General features: G+C 37.3%; 1 pseudogene; it reads right to left on the bottom strand.

Moving 5' to 3' along the window:
• On the bottom strand, positions 1-117 carry LOC111536977 (annotated as a pseudogene).
• Positions 118-6,613: the final 6,496 nt, after the last annotated feature.

The following is a 6,613-nucleotide window of genomic DNA, read 5'->3' as shown; positions in this document are numbered from 1 at the left end:
AGATAAAATATGTAAAGTATTTGAGAATGTGCCTGGCACATAATGAGTATTGAAACATTTAATTATCTTCCCTTTCCTTTCAGGTACATTGCTAATTTCTTTCTTTTCAATCAGTACTACAGAACAAAATTGGCTCAGATCCATTTTGAGAAGAAAGAATTTGTGGTAGTTACACTATTTGTTCAAATTTTCAAACCTGTTTTTCCCCCACCAGAATATATACGTCCAAGCTCCCATATTTTGCCTGCTTTAAAAGAGCTTCTATTGACTTCAGAAAAGGTTATCAACACTAGGAAAAGAAGTAGGGGAATTTACTTTATTTACCATCATTTTCCAATTAAGTAAAAGTGGAAAATTACAACATTTTCCATTAGATTAATGATTCACAGACTTCAAAACACTGATCTATATTCTCTCACTGCAAGCTCACATTAGCCCCCACTTTCCTTAAAGCTAAGAAAACTGAGGGAGGAAAAAAGGGGAGCTGCCAAATGTACAGAATAAAACCAGACACTGTGAGTTCTGACTTGTCCAGGGATCTTTCCCGACCCCACCCTAGGATGCACTGCATCCTGTGTTCTCCTTGGGAACTGTCATTACATGCTCACTAGTGCTCCCTGCCCTCCACTTTGGACGTTGCATCTTGGAAGCAAGCCCTCGCCTGTTGCCAATGGGATTGTGGTCTACCAGTTAAAGGAGACAACCAAGTCATGAGTAGTGGAGTTCATTTCTTTGCTTTCTCAGTGACTCACAATAAGACATGTGGTGAGTTGTTCAGAATTAACTACTTTTCCAAGGTTTTACAAAGACTAAATGCCGATGGTGGTATTTTTTAACAATTCTGGTGAAGTTCTCAGTTTATTTTCAACATTAAGGATGCTACAGCAAGTGTTATTGGAATGGAAAAATTGAAGCTCTCATCTATAAGGGTACAGACTCACAGTCTCCATTAGAAACAGCTGTGACCGTAAGTTTTTTTCTGTGATGCGTTTATTGACATTCTTGTTGCGTTGCCAGTGCTAGCTGGTAGCCAGCTGTTCCTATCATATTTTAATTAAAGAAGCTCCCACACCATCAAGAAATGGTCTGTGTAAAGATGTGTAATACCTATCTGCTGTTTTTCCTGTCTAGACCTTAAACACATGTGTAGACATTAACAATATAATTCATTCTTACCCTTGCCATCCCACATCCCCCACAAAAGTGTTATTAATTTGGGATCCCTGTACCTTTAAGGGAAATTTATCCCCCTGAAACTTATGTAAAATTATAGAGGTATATTCTTATGAAGAGAAGGTTCACATTTTCAACAGATTCTCACGTGAATTCACTCAGAAAGGGGGTAGAGAAAATTGACTGTAGACAGGTACCAATTTAGATCAATTTTCAGTGGAAATAAATGAATAATTGTTTCTTATCTTAAAAATCTCAACAATGGAAGACTTCTAGAGGTAAGCTAAAGACTAAACAAAGTAGAAATAAAACATGGGGAAGAGAAGTACAAATAGTAGCAGGCAACAGATGACAAATTGCTTGAAAAGAGAAGGTTATAAAACAGAAAATATACTACTATCATATTAGTGAACATTTCACCTACTAACAATAAGTATATGGATGGACTCCTAGAAGAGGCTTTTAGGGAAGCAATAGTCAGGAAGCAATGGTCATCTTTAAGTTTATAAGCTCATGCTGTGTCCAAAAAGAAAGTACAGTAGTGATTTAATTTTAATAAATAATAATTTATAAATGAACTGATTATAATTTGCCTTCTCTACTACTTTTCTTACTTCACCTTCCCATTAGCCAATTAAAGCAGCCAGTTGAGAGCCATTGTCCATCTCCCTTCTCCAGCATAGCACAGAGAGAGAGAAATAGCATCACAGAAAGTCTGAATTTGCTTTATCATGCCCAACACCAAAATAGCACATTGTATTGGCCAAAATCACTAATGCTGTTCCCCAAAATTGTCTTCAATCACAGAATTTAATAAGAAATCTCATTTAAGCTCCTACTCAAGCCTCCCTCTAATTATACAAGGCATCCTACCGCCACCTTTATCCTTTCCCCTTCTTCAGCGCTTCTCTGTCCTCTGCCTCTGTTCCTCGCACTTGCCCAAGCTCTTCTCCCACAAAAACAGAGAAAAATAATACTACTAAGAGTGTACCTTTTCTGGGGGTAAAGAAGTCAGTCCAGGGCTAACTTACATAGTAAATGAAGAAATATTCTTGAATCTGTGGCAATAATGTTTACAACCTCATCATTTCTACCTTCTTTATATGACTTGTGTTTCTTTTTTCTTAAGAATCTCTCTAAGAATTCTCCTCTAAGAAGCCCTAAGGAAAACAACCCTGTCACTCAAGCCATCCCAAATCTAAGGCATCTTACCACCTTCAATTCGGCTAATAATAAATTATCTGAGAAGAGAAACAACAGGGCCCAGCATGGTGGCTCACACCTGTAATCCAAGCATTTTGGGATGCCATTGAGGTCAGATCGCTTGAGCCCAGGAGTTTGATACCAGCCTGGACAACATGGTGAAATCCCATCTTAAAAAGTGCAAAAATTAGCTGGGTGTGGTGGCGCATACCTGTGGTCCCAGCTACTCCAGTGGCTGAGGTGGGAGGATTGCTTGAGTCTGGGAGGCAGAGGCTATGATGAGGCAAGATTGTGCCACTGTACTCCAGCCTGGGTGACAGAGCAAGACCCTGTCTCAAAAGAAAAGAAAAAAAAAACAACAGAAAACTGAAAAATGTGTATTTTTCCCCTTTTCCACCCTGAAAGAAGACAGAAACTGTTAGCAAGGGGTAAGGGGTTGACAAGTAAAGCAGTGGCAGTAAAATGTGCACACACACACACAGCATTATGGGCAACATTTTGGTTGAAAAGACTAACAATGGTAAAATGAGGTCCCTCTTAATTATCAAATGACAATTTTAGCAACCTAGTTTTGGAAAAAAGTTACACTTGGCTTACTTCTAGTAAAATCCCAATTTCTTATGCCTATAGATTTATTAGCACAATAATGGAACACAACTAGGCATTAAAAAGTTACTGCTTTGAAAAAAAAAAAGGTGAGTTCTACAATAAAATTTACATACTTTGTCTTTTCAATACCTGAGGCACTGTTTCCAGCTTTTTTACCCTAGTATTATGTGCACATACAGAATATCAAAATAAAACTTCAAGTGAAAATTTTAGTAAGGTTATTTTTTAAAAAAGAAAACTAGTTTTAGTGTGAGTTGCATGCTAATAGTCCTCCCATGCTAAGATTTATTCTAGCAGCAGTAAAAACGTTCACATTTACTATACAGTTTGGGACAAGTTAATGATTTGTTCTGAATTCTACTACTGTATATGTCAAATCTAACAAACTTCAGTCAAGATTTTAACAAAATGCATCAAGTGTTTTAAGACATCTTGGAATTCTATCTCCTTCACAAAGACTTTTCTGTGTAAGGTGGTAATTTCCTGCCCTCTCACCCTGTCCTCATTTTTTCAATATGACATTCATAAATCTGACTCTTCTGTCAGCACTTTTATGGAAATAATGGAGCTGTGCCAGAAGGCCAAAGATAGGCAAAGCCCTGATTTTCAAAGGGGTGGAAAACAGCAGAAACACAAGTAGATCTTTCAAGTTAAAGACTACATCTTATTCACTTTACGACTGGCAGCACCTAGTATAGGTTCTGTAACATGAAGGAGGGAAGAAGGGAAGGAGGGAAGGAGGGAAGGAGCGAGGGAAGGAAGGAAGGAAGGAAGGAAGGAAGGAAGGAAGGAAGGAAGGAAGGAAGGAAGGAAATCAATTTAAATAGGTTCTTAAAACCCTGGCAAATATACCATCTACATTCTATCAAAAAGAGAAATAAGTTGATAAATTTTGGTCCCTTTAAAAGAGAGCCTAGATTCACTATAAACAAATCATGTCAGGTTAACCTCACCAGGATTCTGTTCTTTGCCCTGTCCTGATCAACTTAGATCAAAACAAAATCAGCATGCTATTCAAATTTGTGAATATTACAAAAGTGGTAAGGACAGTCAATATACTAGATATCAAAATAGAGATTCTAATTTATGTCAAAGGTCAGAAAAATGAACTGAAAATAATCCATTTGAAGTTTTACAAGGATAAATGTAAATGACTATATTGAGACTCATGAAAACAATCTGAAAACTTAAGATGAGAAAATCTGTACTCAATGGTATAAAAACTATAGTATGATACGGCTTGAAAAATAATACAGGAGTTTTCAACTGACCATAACTCAGTACAAGCCATGATATGAGTACTAAAAAGTGAGTATAAATTTTAATATTAAAAGCCATATTATATACAGATTATAAAAGCAAATAGTCCAGTGATAAAATGGACATAATCCATCTTTGCCCTCTGGTGTGATTCTTTAAGAGAAATGTTGACTAACTGGAGAACTTTGAGAGGAGCCTGACCAAGATGATGAGAGGGTCTAAAGGCCCATCATATGAAGAACATTTAAGAAAGCTGGGGCACCCAAAGTAAAGGAGATGAATATTAACCTTCAGGTTTCTATTGGACTTCAAGGACACCAAAATATAATAATCATAATAGTTGGTTTAAGACACATTCTCATCACTGATCCATGAATGTTTTAACTTACTTTTATACGATTGTTTGATGTCTATTTTCGATAATGCAGTAAGATCCCATGAACCCACCATCCAACAAAATACCAAAACTTTGACAATAACTTACTTCCACTTCTGGCAGATACCACAGAGATGACTCCCATCCCACATGCCCTTCTTACAATGTGACAATGACCCCTACCCACTGAATAATGGGGCTTATGTACCCTCCTCTTGAAACTGAAAGGACCATTGCAACTGCCTTGACCAACAGAGTTTGCAAAAGGAACACTATGCAGCAAGGTAGATCATAAAGATGCCATGCCCTTCTGCCTTTCTCTCCAGGGATACTCACTCTTAAAAATCTAGCCATCATTCTGTGAGGAAGCTCAAACTAGCCCACTCTGAAAATCTACGTGGAGAGGCCACATATAGGCATTCCAGCCATCAGTCAGCATCAACTGCTAGACATCTCCAGATGGTTCTAGTCAGTCTCATGCTTCAAGTCCTCCCCGCTGAGGCAGTGACATCATGGAGCAAACACAAGTTATCCCCATGGTTCCTTGTCTAAATCCCTGACTCAGTGAATCTGTGAAAATAATTAAATGATTATTTTCTGGCGCTAAGTTTGGGCTGGTTTCTTATACAGCAATAATAACTGAAGACCAATATGCAGTCAGCACCACTGCATTTTCCTGTCTCACTCAATCTAAAGTACCCACCATCTTGAATCCTATGATTATCTGTCCCTTCCTTTCATTGTATATAGTTTGATCTCATCTCCATATAAGCTTAAAAGTATATTTTTCATTTTAATTTTTTCTGGCTTTAGTTAAAAAGTATCATATTTAATGTATTCTTTTGGAACTTATGTTTAACTTAATATTATATTTGTAATATCCATCCTTGTTTTTTAATAGTTTTGTCTGCTAAATACTATTTCATTGAATCAATATATAATAGGTGATCATCTACTCTCCTGTCAATGGGCCGTTAGGCTGTCATAGGTTTTTACTAATGTGAATAGAGCTACCGTGAGCATTCTAACGTAGGTCTCCTGGAGTATTTGTATGAATTTGTCTTGGGCATGTCTGTGAGAATGGGACTACTAGAAGGTAGGCTATACAAGTGCTTGATCAAATATTTAGAAGAGTGTGGCAAGGAAGAGAACTACAATGCAGGTACAATGTAAAAACCTAGCCCTGGAGTCAGATGACTTTGAGAGGAATTCAAGTTTCATAGCTCAAAGATTGTAAGATCACAGACAATTTATTGCATGTTAATTTACAAGAAATTTTTGTTGAGATTTAATCAAATAATGTGAAATCTCTTCGTAAACTAAAGCGCTACAAAAATATGACATTATTATTAAGAATAGATGTGCTGTTTTTGTGTTACTACAAGGAAAAAAAAAACAATTCAGACCAAAGAGTGGAAAGTACTGTGACTCAGATTTTGACCAAAGACAAAAGCAAACTTTAAACAATTTAACCTATCCAACAATAGAACAAGCTTGCTAGAATGGCCAAGTCAAGGTGGGTCTAGATTATGGCTGATCTGTGAGAGTCTGAGATCTTCCTACAAAACCAGGTTGGACAGATAAAGGTCACAAAGAGAGAATAATGGGTTGGGCTTCAAGCCTGAGAAGATACAGAAGATTCTTAGCCAAAAAGCCAAAAATAAGTAATCAAATATATTCAGGCAAATCACTTAGCTCTTCTGGTTATACTGAGTGTTATGGATTGAATTGTGACCTCCAAAAGCATACGTTGCAGCCCTAACCTGTGGTTCCTGTAACGTGACCTTATTTGGAAATAAAGTCTTTGCAGATGTAAACAAATTAAGAGGAGGTCATTAGGGTGGGCCCTTAATTCAATATGACAGATGGTCTTAGGAGAAGAAAAGATGACCATATGAAGAGATAGACACTCAGGAAGAACGCTCTGTTGAGAGGGAGGCAGAGATTGGAGCTATGCTACCATAAACTAGGGAAAACCTGGGGCTATCAGAA

Source organism: Piliocolobus tephrosceles, chromosome 1 (genome assembly GCF_002776525.5).
Source record: "Piliocolobus tephrosceles isolate RC106 chromosome 1, ASM277652v3, whole genome shotgun sequence".
NCBI classification, from domain to species: domain Eukaryota; kingdom Metazoa; phylum Chordata; class Mammalia; order Primates; family Cercopithecidae; genus Piliocolobus; species Piliocolobus tephrosceles.
Note: the sequence above shows the minus strand (reverse complement) of the source record. Positions and strands in the feature narration are given on the sequence as shown.